At 38.6% G+C, this 20,525-nt stretch overlaps 1 protein-coding gene across 6 annotated transcripts in view; it reads right to left on the bottom strand.

Moving 5' to 3' along the window:
• Positions 1-20,525, bottom strand: part of AKAP6 (A-kinase anchoring protein 6) — a 239,895-nt gene that overhangs the window by 115,062 nt on the left and 104,308 nt on the right. The gene's annotated exons all lie outside the window — the stretch shown is intronic.

Here is a 20,525-nt window from a genome sequence, read left to right as displayed (position 1 = left end):
GGGTTCAGCGCAATGCACATGTGCAGGGTTGCAAACATATCTGACGCATCTAAAACGATCACTGCCTATATTGTAATGTAATTGGTCACAATGCTCATTCAAATTACAAATGCTTTTCCTTGACTCCCTGTTCTGCTTTTAAATATACACACATTCACATAAAGAGCTCAAAGGACTCAATATAGATTTAAACTTAGAAACTAAGAAGAGCCTTGCTGGATCAGACCACAGATCCAACTAGTCCAGCATCTTGTTCTCACAGTGGCCAACCAGATAATAACTACTACTAGTAGTAAAGGTAAAGGTACCCCTGCCCGTACGGGCCAGTCATGTCCGACTCTAGGGTTGTGCGCCCATCTCACTTAAGAGGCCGGGGGCCAGCGCTGTCCGGAGACACTTCCGGGTCACGTGGCCAGCGTGACGAAGCTGCACTGGTGAGCCAGCACCAGCGCAGCACACGGAAACGCTGTTTACCTTCCCGCTAGAAAGCGGTACCTATCTATCTACTTGCACTTAGGGGTGCTTTCGAACTGCTAGGTGGGCAGGAGCTGGGACCGAAAGATGGGAGCTCACCCCGCCGCGGGGATTCGAACCGCCGACGATGCGATCGGCAAGCCCTAGGCGCTGAGGTTTTACCCACAGCGCCACCCGCGTCCCTTCACTAGTAGTAGTATTTTATTTGCCCACTGCCCATCTGACTGGGTTGCCCCAGCCACTCTGGGCAGCTGTCAACAAATATAAAAGCATAATAAAACATCAAACATTAAAAACTTCCCAATACATGATTGCCTTCAGATGTCTTCTAAACAATGTATAGTTATTTATCTCCTTGACATCTGATGGGAGGGCATTCCACAGGGCAGGCGCCACTACCGAGAAGGCCTTCTGCCTGGTTCCCTGTAACTTCACTTCTCACAATGAGAGAACTGGCAGAAGGCTCCCAGAGCTAGATCTCAGTATACCGGATGAATGATGCCTCTGGGAAGCCCATAAGAAGGACTCAAGCACAACAGCACAGTTCCCAGTCATGTTCCTCAGCCACTAACAGTCAGATACACCACCTCTGATACTGGGGGGTAGTATATAGTCATCATGACTATAGTAGCTATTGGTAGCCATATCCTCCATGACTAATCCCCTTTTAAAGCCATCCAATGTAGCAGCCATCACTACATTTTATGGAGGCTTCACTTTTTATGGGGGCTACCTTTGAAGGTGACCCGGAAACTACAACTAATCCAGAATGCAGCAGCTAGACTGGTGACTGGGGGCGGCCGCCGAGACTACATAACACCAGTCTTGAAAGACCTACATTGGCTCCCAGTACGTTTCTGAGCACAATTCAAAGTGTTGGTGTTGACCTTTAAAGCCCTAAACAGCCTCAGCCCAGTATACCTGAAGGAGCGTCTCCACCCCCATCATTCTGCCCGGACGCTGAGGTCCAGCGCTGAGGGCCTTCTCGGTAGTGGCGCCCGCCCTGTGGAATGCACTCCCATCAGATGTCAAAGAGATAAACAACTACGTGACATTTAGAAGACATCTGAAGGGAAGTTTTTAATGTGTGACATTTTAATATATTTTTAATCTTTGTTGGAAGCCGCCCAGAGTGGCTGCGAAAACCCATCCAGATGGGCGGGGTACAAATAATAAATTATTATTATTATTATATAAAATATCAAGGGTGCTGTTGCTGTTATCGTTGACATCCATCTGTCTCCAGAAACAATGGAGTGTGCCTCTGGGGGTGAAGACAAACTGCTGGAGAATCACAGCACCTTCTGTTGTGATCTGAAATGGGAATACTTACTAAATAGGGTAATGGGAGGTAAATACATGGAGCATTAATGCTCTGGTCTGGGTTAAAAGGCTCCAGGAAAGGACAGATAAAGCAGGTTTGAACATCTAAATCTGCATTCATCATTTTGGGGGAGAAACAACTCCTTCCCCCCTTTCCTATATTATCTGGGAATGCATCTGCATGATAGCCCTATAATTAATTCCCCCACCTGATAATTTTAGCTTCATAATTGCCCAGAAATGTTATGCTAGTCTTTTAGGGCCACCCGAAGCTCTAATGATTTTAAAAGTAGGTGTCAAAACTAGCTTTTTTAAAAACAAAGCAACAACAACAACAAAAACCTGAACACCACTTTGCAGCCTATGGTTAAATAGAAATGAATAAATATTACAGTTCTGTCTCATGAATAATAATGTTTGTACAGTGCAATCCAAGCTATGTCTACTCAGAAGCAAGTGTTGCTGAGTTCAATGGCACCTACGCCCTGCTACATGTGTGCAGGACAGAAACCTTACTCTATCATACAGTTTTTCTTAATTTGCATCTATAGTTTATAAAGAGCCTACCAAGTATGAATGATGTATTTTGCTTCTTCCGGTGAAGCTGTGTCTTGAAAGTGTGTGTTCAATTACTTCCTTTTTTGCTGTAGAGAAATCTAGCAGCCAGACTCTGCTCACCTCATACTTGGGGTGTATAGATTCTCCCAGACTACTAAACAATGGACATGCCATGTACAATCCTAGTCAGGATTGTGTCCTGCTGCGTAAATGTGGGAGTAGCAAATAAACAAAATTTAAGCGTCTGTTGTGAAAAAAGCCAAAGAATTATATGAAGGAACTGGACTTTCTAGATTTTTTCTGGAAGTTAGGAATATCTATGTCTGGGGCTTTCTGGCTTCTGGCATTTGGCTGGGGTGGGGTGTTCGGGGAGAGGAGATACATACAGTGCTCACAATCACTGAGCAGGCTCTAAATAAAGTATGACATTTCTGCACAGCTTGCCAGATGTTGCCATTGCTTTAAAATCTCCTCCAGTTGGTACTTTTCAATAATGTGCTCAGCTTTTATGTCTAAAAATTATTAACAGCTTTTTATGATCTAATTATTTTCCGTATGCACATCAAGACAGGATGGTATTGACTTCGCCTGACCTTTTAACAGAAAAGGTCTTCTAGTTAAAGGAAACATTTCTCTTTTACAGGAGCACTGTGCAAATATGCCCACAAACATTTTATAGCAAAGATAATAATACCATAGGATTTAGGTTCACTTCTCAGCTGAGAAAGCAAATCTTTTTTTTCTTTTTAACTGAGATGCTTGGTCTGTATCAACACATTGCACTAAATATCACATTCAAAGCTCAGAGTATTTATAACTAGCAGAGGAGCAAGGAAGATTGTGCAACAACAATTATCATTTGATACTACTGGAGAATTGCAGGAATTGGCAGATGATGTGCAGGAGGTGGAAAATGAAGATTTTCCTATATTTCTGGGTGGCTATGATTCTGCATTTTTCCAAGTTCTGATTTCCTATGGGACTGTACTTATGACTGGTACAAGAGATGCTGGTTGTCACAATTAAAAAACGGGGATTCCCCCCCCCCCCAGTTTTCCATTGAGGAGTTGAAATCCTTATTTAATTTAATTATTTTAAAGATTTAGAAATCTGGCTTCACAGCCAGAAGCTATCGAAGCGGCATACAATAAGATAAAATGATAAAGAATATGAAAGATTAAATTATAAAAAACAATGAAACATTGAAACTATTGCACAAATAAAATTCCATAATATAGCTGGATCACACTTCCAGGAAAGCCTCCTTAAACAAAAACATATTCAACAGCCACAAAAAGCTGGCTAATTTCATCTGGTAGCAGATTCCTGGGGACTGGAGCTCCAACACTAAAAATCTGGTGTCTAGTGCTAAGCAACCCTCTGGGGCATGAGATACTCTTAGCCGTGACCCATCAGACAGGGATATATGGGATGAGCTTTGGAGGGCTTTCCAAGTGTTCTATATAAAGAGGATTCAATCCACCCACCCACCCCCAACTTAACCACTGTTCCCCTTCCTTGCTGTCCTATACCTCTCCCGCAAGCCCCAAAAGCCTTACCTTGAAGAAGCAGGTAGAAAATGGTAGAAGACATCCATCAACCTGCTTCTCCTCCCCCATAGTAAGGCCTTTTAGTTTGCGAGATGGGTATGGGGTTGTTGACATCCATCCATCCATCTTGAGAGACAATGGAGTGTGCCTCCATGGGTGAAGTCAAACTGCTGAAGAATCACAGCAACTGCTGTGGCTGCAGAGACTGGTAACTTGTAATTGCTGCCTCCCATGCTGTTTTTGCTGCAATAGCAGCACTGAAGTGGTTTCTATGGGGTGCAAACACTGGCAAAACTGAGATTTTTGAGTGTTCATATTGAGGTGCGTGTGCTAATTGGTTGCTGTAACAATGAAAATTTACAGTCTTGCATTGTTAGAAACTGAGATATGAAAGCTAGGAGCTAGATGGCACTTTAAACCTAGGTTATGGGCATAACAACAGAATGCTTTTTTATAACAAGAATACAAATGAATGAACTGCAGCTAAAATATTATCTTCATCTTTCACATGGTCTAGTCCTTCCCCTGACCCCATCCCCTAACATTCTTAAGAGGGTCTCTTCTCCAGTCCTCAGAGAGTAGCTGGAAGTGAGGAGGCATAAAAAGGTCCTCCTTTCCTTCCACTCTGCAGTTTTAATCTGAAATCTTAGGTGCAGTAGTGCGCCCAGAGCTCAGAAACTGCTCGAGCTAATGAAATTCCCTGTCGAAAAATGTGCCTAGAACAATGGGAGTTTTGAACACTGCTGGCTTGATTTGCGACCTTGATATGAAACCTGATTATGCAGCTCACATGCCATGAAGCCCAAAGCATGTCCAACAGGTGAATCATGATCTACTGGTCGATCACAGGGCATCCCTGGTCGATTGTGTGATCCTGAGCGATCCAACCCCCCCTGAATAGCTCAACAATTTTGGCTCCCAAAAATAGTTCAACAACTTTGGTCAATCCAATAGGTAGATTACTGCCAGTTTTTTTTTTTATAGTGGGAGTAGATCGCAGTCTCTTGGAAGTTGAACATGTCTGCTATACTACACTGGCAGAAAGTCCCATGAACTTAGTAGGGCTTCCTTTTGACTAGACTTATGTAGGGTTGCATTGTAAGTGCTCAAAAGTTCCAGAAGCAAGGAATCACAGTTACTGGGCAGATGTCTGTTTCTTCAAAAGATGGACAGTAAATTTACATTGTTCAAATGGCCAGACATGGCCCAGCACCATCAACTGATAATCTCTACTTCAGCTCATATCTCTAAATCCAACTTTAAAAATATATAATACAGTGTATGAGAGGGTGGGATTTCTATTAACATTGTGAAAAATCCATATATTTCATCTATTCTACCAGCAGCTTTCAAAGTATTGCTGATATACTCTAATTTGTGTAAATAGTAGCCTTGCTTTAAAACAAATTTGACAGTCTTATTTCTAATAGAGAAAATAAATGTAGAGTAAATTAGAAAAAGAATACATGGCTTTGTTGTTTGGGGTTTTTTATTATAAGGCTTTAGAGAGTTCACTAGGAAATCCCATGGTAATATTTGAAAATGGCATTGTAATATTTTGACAGTAATTTCCATGTTTCATTGATGGGCTTTATTTCAGTTTATTGCCATCCACAATGCCCATTAAAAATATAACTCATTGCAACTCACTCCACACGCATTTTCATTAAATCTAATCAATATTGCAAAATAGGAAAAAAAAGAAACAGACAGATGCCAAAAAAATGTCAGCACAAGTTTTGCTATTACCTGAAATAGGGAAGGATGAAATTATATTAACTTTTAAGTAAAAACAAAAGTTTTCAGCTGATGCAGATAAACATCTATTAGATAAAATGTTTTTTAAACAAAAATAAAAAATAAAACTCCACCCACCACCCTGAATAAACATAGTCACACAGGCCGCTTGCCCTGTTATTGAATTTAAGTGGAAAATACATGCAGAACTCCAAACAAGATAAAACTAAATGAACAAGATGTAGCAATTGCAGTATAATTTTCCACATTAATTATGTACTCTTATCATAGTTGTATAACTAGCTGAGAATAACAAAAAGAGCAAGATAGCACAAAAGTTATTTTCCAAAGAGGAAATAAACAACAACAAAAATACAGATATGCTAGTTATTAGATTACTAGAATTTTGCCTTGCAGAATAGCTTTCTTGAGGACAAAGACTATATTAATCATCTCTGTTCTTGGAAAATGATACCCTCTGTCTGGAAGAGTATTGTTGACATTTTCTTTTCCTCTTTAAAGTATCTTAATCCGTTATCAGGTTTGACTTGTGTAATGTGTCAGAAACACATCTCCTCATTTAAGTACTTTAATCGGATTGTATCTGTTCACGCAAACAGATTATAAAGCTCGTTCTCACCTATTAGGGCTCCATCCTCTGAAAAAGTTTTACACAGGCCTTGAATTCATGTCGTTTCAAATACCACATTTAGGATGCGTTGGGATGCATAAGGCTCTTTTCTCCTGAAATCTGGACTGCCATTGATATGACAGCAGTTTTAAGTTGCACTCTAGATATTACCTATTATTATAATCCCCTACCCTCCAACATTTCACAAGGGCAAGCAGAGGCACATTTATAACACCCATATTCTCATAACAAATATCACTGTTTGAGCACTACTGAAGATACTACTTCATCCATTGAATATTGTATTCATTAATTTTGCCACAGCCTGTCACATTAAGGAAGTGTTCTGGTTAAAGATATCCCAGAAGGACATCAGTACTTTACTCAGCTGATAGACTATTTTCCTGGTGTTGGGTACATTTCTGCGTCTTGAGATCCACAGATTAGTGAGGACATCTGCAATGTAGATGCCAACACATTAACAGGTGCTTGCAATTGCATCCATGTGACTGGGACACGCAACTGGGCTGGTGTCTTGATTGTGTGAAAGCCTATACATTAGCTGTTGTTCATATGTAGGTTTCTTTAGTGTGGATGACAGCACTCATATGTGGACAATTGTGTAAATTTATTTGAATTTCATCTTTTTGAATTTTTCAAAAATAAATATCAGCAGCATCAATTTATATCCTGCCTTTCCCCCTGACAACACTCAAGGTAGCTAACAGATAAAAATAAGAAACGCTAAAAACATAGAAAAACATAATCATTAAAAAAACCCTAAACATTGATAATAGCTAAAATTATATACATATATATAATCTATTAAAACCATATCAATAGCTACAATAAAAACTGCACTAATTTATCAGGGAGCGGTATGAGAAAATGGGGATTGCTTGTGGTAAATAGGAACATTTGAAGTCTATGTAACTGAGGTGCTTTTGGTCAGGTATTTACTGATGAACAGGACATGTTGCAACTTTTGTAGAGTTCATATTTATTTATACAATTTCTATCCCATGCTTCTTCCCAAGGAAGTCAAGGGCAGCAAACACCAAAATGTTAAAAAAATAGAATTTACTATATTATTGACACATTTTAAATTACTTAAAAAAAACATTTAAAAACAATCATGCAGCCTCACAGTTAATAATCGCAAGGTTGACAGGAAGACTATCTTTCAGCCATCAGATGTCCTGCAAAACAGGAATGCTTGTAAATTCTTCTTGAAAATTAATAATGATGGCATTCTATTTCACCACCAATAGTATGTGGAAGCCAATATCACAGTGGTTGAGGATAAGTTTTGTATATAGACACTCTTAATGTTTTAGTTCCCAGTTCTCAATTTGCTTCCTATTACCTTACACCAGGCTTCCTCAACCCTCCAGATGTTTTGAGACTACAATTCCTATCTTCCCTGACCACTGGTCCTGCTAGCTAAGGATCATAGGAATTGTAGGCTAAAAACATCTGGAGGGCCGAGGTTGAGGAAGCCTGCCTTACACAATGACAGCAGAAGTTTAATTTCTACCGAGGTGGCAGTGGGTACCACTCAGTACTGTTCTACTGTTTAAGATAATGTGTGAAATACAGGCACAAACATCACCATCCTTTTGACAAACTTTCTCTTATCAACTTGGAGAAGCATACATTAGTGTAAAGGTCAGGAATACTTCCTGCACCATTTCAGGTCAATAATAATTTCAATGCCAGCTTGAAATAGAAAATGAATGTTCCTTAGGCTAAATTTCATGCGATAGAAGGAGCAAAGAATTTGTCACTATTTACAACTGCTTGATGTGGTTACATCTATTAAGTCCTTTGGTCCTCGAGGGAGAAAAGAACAGGTCATTTCCCTCTTCTGAACTCCAAATCCAAGGCCTTACGGTAATTTTAAAAATGTTCTTTAACCTGATTTAATATATTGAGTTGAGATACATTCCATTAGATATAATTAGATCTAGACAGGAAAGGTAGTTCTGAGAAGCTAATGAAATATCATTAAAACTGAATCTAAGATTGTTGATTAGGGTAAAGCTAATCCTGATTAGGATAAACAAGCTGGGTGAGAAAAATCTTATTTCCCCCCTCTTTTAAGGTTGTTGTTGTTTTTTTAATAAATAAACATGTGAGGGTAAGAAGCATAAGAAATGGGAAACATTTCAAGATGCCCTATCATTAATATCTGTATTTCCATCTCACAGCAATGGTTGTATGCCCTGCTCCAGAGCTATGCGTACACCGAAGTGTGCACTTAGAATTTCTGCACAGCCAGGTTATCCTATTCCTGTTTTATGAACAGGGATGACAGCATTTCAGGAGCAAAGTGAATCTGGAAACTTCCATGGGTGGGTACATCATTCGCACATCATTTCAAAGTGCCATTGTGAGGGTGGTATATAAAGCACTTGTAGCATGGTCAAAACATTCAAGACACATTATTTTGCAATCCTTTTAACTATCTTATATGGCAGGGGCTCTCAAACTTTCTATCCTCAGGTTAAAAAATCCAGAGGTTAAAAAAATTACTGAGGCCTACCAGACCCCAAAAGACAATTCAAGAAGCAGAGACAGTCAAAAAATGGTGGGAGATTGAGGTGGACTTTTGCACAATCTGCTGGCAGTTACAAACTAGAAATAGCTTCTCCTTTTTGTTATTCCTTTCTCTATCCACCCGCTTCCCTTCCCTTCTTTCCCTTCTTTCTTACACATCTCCAAAAAGAGGAAACACATTACTCCAAAAATAAATAAATAAAGATTTGCAAATAAATTGTGCTATTGTTGTAAGCAAAAAATGGCTTATCTTCTGAGTTTATGCCAATAAAACTCAGAGACGTAAGGAGTTAGGAGTCCATCATTGTTTATTGGGAAAGCAATAGGTTACAGTCAGATTATTCTGTGAAACTGCAACCATGCCCATTGGTTCAGGCAGTGGTATTTATAAGGTTTCAAACAAAGGATTCAAATTTTCACCAATCATGTACATCATTACCTCATTTTATGTTTAATACGCATACGTAATAAGCGCTGGCAGTTTCTGCTGATTCAGTTCTGATTCCCATCGTTCTGTGTTAGTATGCATTTTGGGAACCTGTGTTACGTGTAGCCATTTGCACAATGTAGCAACTGTTGTTCTAGCTTTCAGCTGTATCTTTGTGATTCACATACAGTGGTACCTCGGGTTAAGTACTTAATTCGTTCCGGAGGTCCATTCTTAACCTGAAACTGTTCTTAACCTGAAGCACCACTTTAGCTAATGGGGCCTCCTGCTGCCACTGCGCCGCCACTGCACGATTTCTGTTCTCATCCTGAAGCAAAGCTCTTAACCTGAAGCACTATTTCTGGGTTAGCGGAGTCTATAACCTGAAGCGTATGTAACCTGAGGTACCACTGTATTAGCTGTATTCCTGCCCCAGTTGGGGTGGGGGCAGCAACTTGCAAAACCATCAGTTTCATAAAGCAACAGGTTACCATAACTTCTCTATTAGAAGTGCACTGAGGGATTTCCAGGGGTACACATTATCACATTTATTGTGGCCCTTTGGCCCAGCACCACACTATGATACAAAAGTGTTTCCTCAGCAGTCAGGGAAGAAAGCTGCTGGAACCAAAAGTGGACTGACACAATGGGCAGAGTTTCCTACACTTGAAGCTGAAGAGGGCAGGAGGGAGAAGGAACTTACAAAGAGGTACTACAAAGAAGGACAACAAAACCAGAAGAACTTTGTGGCTTTAATTATGGCTTTTTCACTTGGTGCTTATTATTGCTGTTGTTGTTATTTATGAAATTTATATACAGTGGTACCTTGGGTTACATAAGCTTCAGGTTACATACGCTTCAGGTTACAGACTCTGCTAACCCAGAAATAGTACCTCGGGTTAAGAACTTTGCTTCAGGATGAGAACAGAAATCATGCTCTGGCAGCGCGGTGGCAGCAGGAGGCCCCATTAGCTAAAGTGGTACCTCAGGTTAAGAACAGTTTCAGGTTAAGAATGGACCTCTGAAACGAATTAAGTACTTAACCCGAGGTACTACTGTACTGTGCTTCAGCCAAAGATCACTGGGTGGTTTACAACATAAAACCACAAAAATACAAACTATAATAACAAACCAAAGCAATAATTCCAACATATACAGTTTAAAATGCCACAGATTGTTTAATTAGTCCAAGGCCTGAGAGAAGAGGAATGCTTTTGCCTGGTGCTTAAAGATATGTAACAGAGTTGCCAGGTGAGCATTCCACAAACGGGGAGCCATTTCATAAAAAAATGGAAGTCGGGTGCTTGCTTCAAACTGGTGATGGGGCTATATTTTTAACTAGTGATGAGCTTTTAAAAATGTTTGTTTTACTATTTTAATTTCATTGTTTAATGTTTTTATTTGTAGATGGTATTGTTTTAGATACTGCTTGTAGATAGCATTGAACTTACAGAAACATAGGCTGTAATTATCAGTACCCTCCAAAACAACAAAAACTGAGAATTATTTTATTAAAACTGCAAACTTCTAAGGTAGCAGTACTCTTTGGGCCACAAGGTTATTTGTCTTAAGAGGCTAAGATGACCGTTATTTTGGAATGTGTTTAAAAAGCAGATTGGCCTGAATTTCCCAACTTACTTTCATTTTTCAGGAATTAAAATAATGAAATCTCATTTTTGCTTCAGCCGCCCACATAGAAACTTTTTGCACAGAAACACAAGTATTTTATATATACAGCCAAGCCAGCATCTTAAAAAAGCTCATTATTATATTGTGTTATGATGCATGGGTTTTTTTATATATATAATAAAGTGGCATGTCTAAATGGCAAAAAGCAGGCTTTCTACCAAAAATGTAAAGTCTTTTATATCATTATCTCTTTTTTGCACAGGAGAAAAGCCATTATCGGTTGATATACCAAATATGCATGCTTAGAAATAGAAGCAGATCAATTTAACACAAAATATTCACATATATTTTATATTGCCATAATAGTCAAAGACATTTCATAGGATGTTGGGAACAGAAGTCAGATAAGATGTTCATGAAATTATGCCCTACCCTGCAGAAGAAACTATAGGCACGCTCAACAAAAAATGCAGTAGTTATCTACATATTGCATCTCTACAGCACAGTGCATAAGGAGTTGGATTTAATCACTTTAAAACTGTCAGTTCTTTTGCTGAACAATTCTGGTGTACGATTGTTGCACGATTGTTCAGGAATAATCTAGCCTTTGTTTTTGTGATGAGTTTTGTGATAGTACTAAACCAGCAACTTGCCTTTCATGCTCTGAGAAACTAGACTTTGCAAACCTGGAGTCAAATTGACAGGGTGGGAACGCATTTTGGCACACTGACATGAAACATCCGATTTGGTGACAGCAGTAAATGAATGTTCCTCTTGGTATGTGGGAATTAGAATCACATGCTAAAATATTGCTTGACTCCTTGCTAGCACCAACTTCCAAAAGAAGGCATTGGTAAGATAACTTATAATAAAAACATCCCATCAGCTTTGCCTCTAACCACGCCATCCAAACTCTTCCGCATTTGTTCCGAAAAGGAACAGACTTTAAGTTGGAACAGGTTACCAGCTTTCTGGATACATAAGCTTTGAACACTTAACAATTAAAATTAAGAATGCGATTCCTCTGTTACAGGGGAAAGAATGGCTGCACAGTTTCACATCCAGCTACATAAGGACATGCATGAGCTATAAGCATGACAAGCTCGTGTGAGTGGTTGGCATAAGAACAGCCAGTGGCGTAGCGTGGGTTGTCAGCACCCGGGGCAAGGCAAGTAATTTGCACCCCTAACCCGTGGATTTGCGCCCCCTAACCCGTGAATTTGCGCCCCCTAACCCTAACCCCCAGATGTTGCGCCCAGTGCGGCCGGCCCCCCCTGCACCCCCACGCTACGCCACTGAGAACAGCTATGCTGTATCATGTGCCAGAAAATCCATGGATTTGAGACACAGTTCACCCAGAAATAAATAAATGATAAATAATCATTCCTCCCTACTTAAGATACAGAAGCTTAGCTTGTACTATGTATAAATTGTTGCACCCTAAACTTCGAAGGCTGGTTCTTTTTTTACTGCATCGAACTTGGGTGTGCATGCCACACACCAACACACACAGACCTTCTCAATTATGAACAGTGTATACATTGCGTGTGTGAAATTATTCCCCTTTAAACGAAATTTGGTGGATGAATGGATCAGGGCACCCTTCATTGTTTATGTTAAAGCAAAAAAAGAGACAGGGAGAAGTGTGCACATAGATCAAACGTACTTGGCAAAGAGAATGTGTGTTTTGTACCCAGAAAGCCAACTGAGAATTGGCTCTGTGAGTCTCTTCAGTTGCTATTCTTGCCTGTGTGGCAAGAAGGAGACACTGAAGGAAATATGGGACACACTATACAAGTCAGTCAGAAGTAAAGAAGTATATTTCACTCAAGTTTCAAGAATGATTATATATAAACAACAGTTCCAATAGTGTCAGCAATATTTCGGCCTGACTTCCAAGCTAGTTCAAAATAAGCATCAAGGACCTCTATTCATCCTCTGTCATTTATCCCCTTGAGTGGAAAACCCTCTAGGAGAAAATCAGCAGTTCTATCTCTTGTATCAAATTGGTCTAAGGCACAACGAACCAGAGCAATTAAACAACAAGCAGGCTTCGAATAAGTGTGGATTTTATTAATACCTTTTTATGCTTTCTTAAATACTGCATACATGTTAAGGTTTATATCCTGACTGCCATCATGGTAGGTGGAAAATATATATATTTTTAATTGTATACATATATGGATCTTTTTTCCGCTAGCATAGAAAACACATGACCTGCTTTTTGACTAGGATTCATTCACTGATCAGCCACCCAACCCAAATTTTAATAGAAAGTCTCTGAATAGCTTATAATCGCAGCTAATATGTACTAATAACAGCTCTGAGGATATGCCTAAGATTATAATATATTAAAAGACCCATCAGCTTTTCAGAAGAACATGTAATTTTATGTTCATTGCTTCTTGGTTTCTGGCTCGCGAATTTGGATGGTTGCACCTCAATTTAAAGTTGAATCAAAGCTAATATAATATTAATAAAAACTCCAATAAAAAGTTAAAGTTGTGTTCCCAATAGCATTAATGACCGCTACGGTCATTACCATGAGATAATTGACCTTCCTGCACCTCTTTTCACATGGAAACTTCCACCCAGTACAGCCAATTATTTAACCGTAATGAGTGCTCTATAAGAGATTATTGTTTAACCAGGTATCCTGGCACAGTACTTTTGCCCAGCTTCTGAATTCTCTAACAAACGTTGCAATGTATATGTTATAACTTTCTCATTTCCTAAGGAATATTTCCAAGACTTACTTTCTTTTTTTCCTATGAAGCTGGCACAACTTCATACAATATTAAATGCACTAGCGTCTCAAAAAATAAATATGTGGGAATTCCTGCAGCTACATTTTGTGGAGAAGAAATAGAAGGTAAGATGAATGGGAGTGGAAGCCTCAACTTTTGCTTAGAGAAAATGTAAGCTGAGATTATTGGGCGGAAAGATGTCATGGATACTGGTCCAGTTAACTATTCACCTAGGACAGGGAACCAATTAATCTGGTCCTACATATTTGGATGCAAATCCCCATGTGCTGTGTTCAGTTTAAGCACTGAACTCTTGTAGGCTCTATAAACTGCAGCTGATTTCACTTATGGGATCAGAATGATATGACTTGATTTGGATCTCAGTGGTCGTCATAATCCTTGTACTGAAACTCTACCTGGAGCACTCTATCTCGACTCCAAATTATTTTCCAAATTGAAAGTTAGTTTCTGAGCAGGGCATTCTCTAACATGACATAAATACAGTATATACAGTATATACAAGTAAACACAAAAATAGTGTGAGTGGTATGCATAACATAACGTGTATTTAGACCAGGGCCAGATTTAGGTTTAATGAGGCCCTAAACTACTGAAGGTAATGGGGCCCTTTATATGTCCAGCTGTCCTTGATCAACAACAAATTGTCGCTGTTTTTTGTGTTGAATATATGCTATATGGTAATTTTTGGACCTAATAGGTATCTAAAGCCACTTGCACATAACAAAACACGGTTGCTGTATGTAGGTTTTATTTTATTTGTTTTTTATCTAATATTTTGGAAATGTAAATCCAGGTGTTTTTTTTCCCCCTTTAATTTTTTGGGGGGTCCCCAAGAGAGTGGGGCCCTAAGCTATAGCTTGTTTAGCTTATACGTAAATCTGGCACTGATTTAGACACAAGGTGTTTCCAGATTGCTGTTGATTACACAGTTAGAGATGATTTGGTGCTCTTGCGCAACAAATCCATTCCAGCCTCTAGCCTGCAATATCGGACATTTTGTGATCGGGAAAGTGATGGGAAAATGCACTAGAAATGTGGGATAATGCTAGCTGGATGCAATGTTACCTAACCTCCCTGCAAGCATATCAGAATGAATGCTCAGGGAACAGTTGCTATTGTCCATGCGGCCTGCAAACTATGTGGAAACAAATCATTATGACAGCTCAATAAACAGGTCGTCTGGAAGCAACCACACTGGATATCAGATACAAGGGCTGTTCGCCTATTTTTTCCTGGGGGGAAATCTCAACCTGACGCGGGTCGTTTACAAAGTGGGATGAGCAGAAAGGAACAAGTGAACCAGGCTATACCATTTTTATTTGAAAATGTAATTTACCAACTCCAAACCTACTTGATATAGACTAGTTTTTACTTTTCTTTTCTTTTTCCTCCTTTTTACTGAGGGGAGGGGCAGAAGGTTGTGTGAGAACTCATGATTTGTGCTCATGTGAGATATTTCACCTCAGAAAGGAACTTATTAATATTTCTACAATATGTTGAAACTATACTGAAGGTTTGAAAAAAGAAAGCAAAAGTGGAAAGAAATGGAAATCTCAACGAAATCTTAGAATTAAATGCAGAGAAATTGTGTATCTAATGATTTGTAGACGGTCCTAAAATTCATTGTTTGTCCCCAAACTGAGAATTTAAACTTGCAATTGACTCTTCAGAGCAAACTTTTCAAAATGGCTGCAGCTAATTTTACCCCACTCTGACAAATAGTAAAATTGGAAAAAAGAATCACCAAACCTACAGATGGCCCCATTGGAAAATGGTATTTGAAAGGCTTCTTTATTCAGAATGTCATTGAGTAAACTCAGTACTATACCAACAAAGCAAAACAAAAAGTAAGGTTTTTTTATTATTTGTATAAAATATATTATTCTTTCAGGCTGTACTGAAATAGTTCCTATTTAATTGCACAGAAACCCTAAGAAGGTTACAGCAGTGAAACATTAAAATTCTAAGGGCAACTAATAACATTAAAACTTTATAGCCCCAGATAGAATAATTTAGACAAAAACAACATGAACATATGTTTTGTGTAATAATAACAAACATTTATAGCTGTCAAGAGAGAAAAACACAGGTTTATGCACACCTTAATGGCGTGCATGGCTGAGCATGAGTATATTTAAAACATAATATATTACAAAATTGACAGCAGGCATGACTCTTCTGGGTACTATGTTAAATCAATGAATAAATTACCAAAAGTGTGCTGTGGCTGTTTGGATGTGTAATTGAGCTTAACGTATGTAGTGTTATTTCAAAAGAAACTGTTCAAGGAGTTTCTAGACCAATCCACTATGCATCTTTTTTAAGCTGTTTGCAAATAGCAATAAATGAAACTGTCTCACAGTAGGAAGGAAGTTTAGTTATATACACATTAGGCAAATGGGGGAAAAAGTTAATTTTAATATGCTTTTCAAGAATTAAAAACAAACTAACAACAGAAACAGTACTTGATGCTTTCAAAAAAAAAAATCAGCATTTTCATACTGTGATTTAAATTTATTTTAATTAAGGATTATTCTCTATTCCAAAGCACTTATGCCAAAGTAAATCAAGAAGAAATTCACTGAATACATTGCAGGTGTGCCATGTTGAAAACCTTGCAGTAAGGTCAAAACTAAGGCCAAAGTCTATTACATCCCTAAATCCTGGGCATTAAAATATCATCCATTCAATTTAAAAGCATCCTAAGTTGCAGCAGGGGAGTATTTTATTTTTTAAAGCATTTATATTTTAAAATGTGAATTAATAGTTAAACTTGATTTTACAAAATGAAGTAGCAGGAAACCTAGAAGTACAAAAAAACAGCCCAAAAATATGGTATCTAGGAAAACAATTTCTGCCTACATATTTCCATTTTAAATTACTAAGCAATTCATCTTACTCGCTGAATTCGTTTAATGAGAAAGTGAACACATTTGATATCTTATTTTGGCTATTTTGCTGCCCAGTCTTATTTTTTTGTTTGCCGGTGTGGTGATATTTTTAAGTTTGAAACAATGGTAGTTTCAAGTTAGATGAGATCTAGAGGCTGAACTGAAGGAGAAATTGAAGCTGTGGGAGGAAGAAAGGGAAGCTGGACCTGTTGGGCTTTCTGCTGAGTTCTGTTGCCGAAAGACATACCTGGCTCTGCTAAATCTTGATCTTACATTTAGACAAGTAAAGACTAAACGTGTGGGGTGGTCAGTGTCAAGGGATGAGTGCTCTTATGCGCTGGAAAGGAAACGTGTATCAGTGAAATGATGTAAAATAGGTGGTTGTGAGTAGAAAGGAAGACTTAAATAGGCCCAGGTGGCTTGGTAAACACTTTTTAGAACCTCTGTTCTATTACATTCTGTTAATAGCTGAAATCTCCAGTAGTCTGTGCTAAGCTGGTCAGTTGGTCTTTAAGGTGCTACTGGAAGGAAAAAAAATTTTTTGTTTTGACTATGGCAGACCAACACGGCTACCTATCTGCAACTAAGCTGGACAGTTATTTTATTAAGTCATGCACTGTCTATTTGCCTTGACATTCTTTCCATATTCCTGGCATATGGAAAGGCATGTGTTTGTGTGTGTGTGCTTGGAGTCCAGAGTCTTCCAAGATATGTCTCATGCCTACGGTGAAAGAATGAGCTGGCGAGGTACAGTGGTACCTCGGTTTTCGAATGCAATATGTTCCAGAAGACCGTTTGAGTTCCGAAACGTTTGAAAACCAAAAATTCAAAACGGAAATCTCAATACAGAAGCATTCACTTCCGAGTTTATGGCGTTCGAAAACCGAAATGTTCGTCAATGGAAACGTTCGAAAAGCGAGGTACCACTGTATATAGTTGGAGCTTAAGATGAGGCCAAATGGATGCTAAATAAGTCATGGAGACAGTACCTTCTCATTATATTCCTGATATTGAAAAGGAACTGTCATTAATGGAGGACTGGATCCTTCCCGTTTCCAGCATTAAAAAAATCTTTCACCACAAAGTCTACTTGTCAATTCTACCACAGCACAAAAACATTTTGAAGTCTGCCAGATATAAAATTCAGGATGTCCAAATAGATTTTGTCTTCAAACATTGTTTTACCTGTTTTTCCCTTTGTGCCCACCCTGGTGGAGAATAGTTGTGTTTTATGTATTCTGCTGGGAGCAGAACTAAAAGATTCTACAGATAAAAAGGTTGCTATAAGATGTTGTGCTGAAAGACTAAAACAGGCAAGTACTGGAAAAGAAAGAAAGAAAATATGCTACACAACCCAGCAGAGTATGAAAGTAATTAAAATAGTTTAAAGAGAATGCTAACATGCAGAACCTAAAATTTGCCTTTATCTCACAGTATCTTTGTTCATATCAACGTTCCTTTTGTTCTGTATTACATAGATAGTAATTCTTCAACATCAACCGTAACAGCAAAAATTCAAATACTGAACTACTAATTAAGCACAGTAATATTTATAAGGTGTTAGTTTATTCTGCAGATATGAACACTTAATTTAACACACAAATACAATAAAAGTATAAAATGCTTTTCGTAGGGGGGAGGAGACAACAGAGCAGTGAATAGTGAACCATAGTCAATGGAATGAAGAAATGTTTTTCATTTCCAGAAGTAGCACACTATTTCAATAATACGACAGACACTGTATGCTTGTAAGAGAAAGCTAATTTTTTAAACAAAAATCGTGATAGCTCCTGTATAAATATGCATGTGAGGAGTTTTTAAGGCTAATATTTTTCTATGCTTTTTTTTAATTGAATAAAGACACAGTGACTGGTATGGAACAGAATTGATTCAAGAGATATTTCCTGAACCATTAAAAAAAAAAAAGTACACCCAGTGCCTACTCAGAACAAAACATTTCCCTTTGTTATTGGCTCAGCCATGAAAAACCACAACACAACAATGAACAAATGGATTCAAAATGCCATTGAGACACATAAATTTGTGACCAGGGTGAAGCTAGCCATTAGAGAAGTAAATTTCTATGGATAAAATTGTCTCTCCAGTTTATTTGTGGGAGAAAATAGATCTGTTTTAAAATAAATAAATCTGTTTTAAAATAAGAGAGGGAGTACAAAAGACTTCAAAGCATTCATTCCACCTATTACACAAATTCAAAATACTTAAGCTGATGAGAAAAAGAGCCCCAGAAAGGAATGTTCAGGCATATTTACAAACTTCACTTGGCCTTTAAGGTGGCAATCCCATACCTATTTACCAGGGAGTATGCCCTATTGTGCTCAATGGGAATGACTTATGAGTAGACACGCAGAAGATCACGCTGTTAGTTTGGGAACCTAATATTTAACTAATGCCTATCTACTTTTCACTGCTGTTGGGGTTGTGTCACTTCAGACTGCAGGTGGGAGCCCACATCACTTAAATGGTCTTTCATACAATAATGGGGTGGGGGACCCTTTCACATCCACTAGAAAACTGGGGGGAAAGTAGCCTTAAATGAATAGTCAGTCATGTGAACCCACACCTACAATTTGAAATGATTCAACCCGGACCTGAGAAATCGGGTTGGCAAAAACAGAACTCCACAGTGCCTTCTGGTGACACAGTGTTATAATGCATATACAACACATACAAAAAGCCGCTTTTTCTTTGTCAATGTAGCTGAGTCCACGGGCTCACCAAATCAGTGACATGTTCTATTTATTTATCAAATTTATAGCCCACCCTTCCTCTCAAAGGATCTAACCGGTTTCCAGAACTTTCTGGTCACTTAACAGACTGAACTGTGGAACAAAAATAATAATAACTTTCACTATTGCTATTGTTTTCTGGTACAGCTCCCTGAAATCCTCATTTGATATTTTAATTAAGTACATAAATATTGATACTGGTTTTATCTAATTATCTATTGCAGTTACCATGGCAACACATATTCCCCTGACATAAGGGGTGGAGTTGGGAGTGGGACAAAGTTTGCTGACACTAGACAGCAATCAGTCAGGAGTTGATGCGGTGCTTAATTTGTGTACAGGCTGACTGACAGTGACATAGATCACTTTCTATACTGTGACACTGACAAGCAGCAAAATTACACTCCACCTCACAAGGGTTCTCTGAAAAACAAAAAAAGTGGTAATTCTCTAAGCTGGGTGTTGATTTTATAAATTTATCTGTACCTCAGCCATGCAGTGAGTGAATTGCTCTCAATTTGTATATGCTGTGAGGAACTTCAAAAATATTCACACTCCCCACTTTTTAGAAGCTCCCATATAATTAAACTGTTTTCCAGCTTATCTGAAACCCTGAACAATAGACAGCATAGATCCTGTTTTGAAAAAGGTACAAAAGCAAGCATCAGGCACCCAGCTCAGTCAGTAGAACATGAGACTCTTAATCTCAAGGTTGTGGGTTCAACCCTTGTCCACTTTCCTCAAAGATTGGTCTTTTTGCGATAATGGGGAAATGCACTGATCTAACCTGCCCTGCAAGCAAATCAGAATGAATCCGTATTAAAAGCCAATGTGATCTAATTTCTCTGCAAATAAATCAGGATGGCTGCTCAACAAACAGGTCATATAAAACTGTGCTCTTTCTTTGCGCGCTCTCTCTCTCTCTCTCTCTTTCTTTCTTTCTCTCTCTCTCTCTCTCTCACACACACACACACACTGCTATAACTGAATTGCAGTTTGAAAACTTTTACAATTCCATCATTCCTAGCTTTTGTTATTGGTAAAGGGGTGAGCTCCCGTTGCTCTGTCCCAGCTCCTGCCAACCTAGCAGTTTGAAAGCACACCAGTGCAAGTAGATAAATAGGTATTGCTATTTATCCAGGGGTCCTTTACCTACCTTTTACCTTTTACCTCTTGGTAAACCATGATGGCTATATAACAATGAATTTTAAGCCACTGTTCCCTTTTA

The sequence above is a fragment of the Podarcis filfolensis genome (genome assembly GCF_964270895.1).
Source record: "Podarcis filfolensis genome assembly, chromosome: 1".
Lineage (NCBI taxonomy): Eukaryota > Metazoa > Chordata > Lepidosauria > Squamata > Lacertidae > Podarcis > Podarcis filfolensis.
Note: the sequence above shows the minus strand (reverse complement) of the source record. Positions and strands in the feature narration are given on the sequence as shown.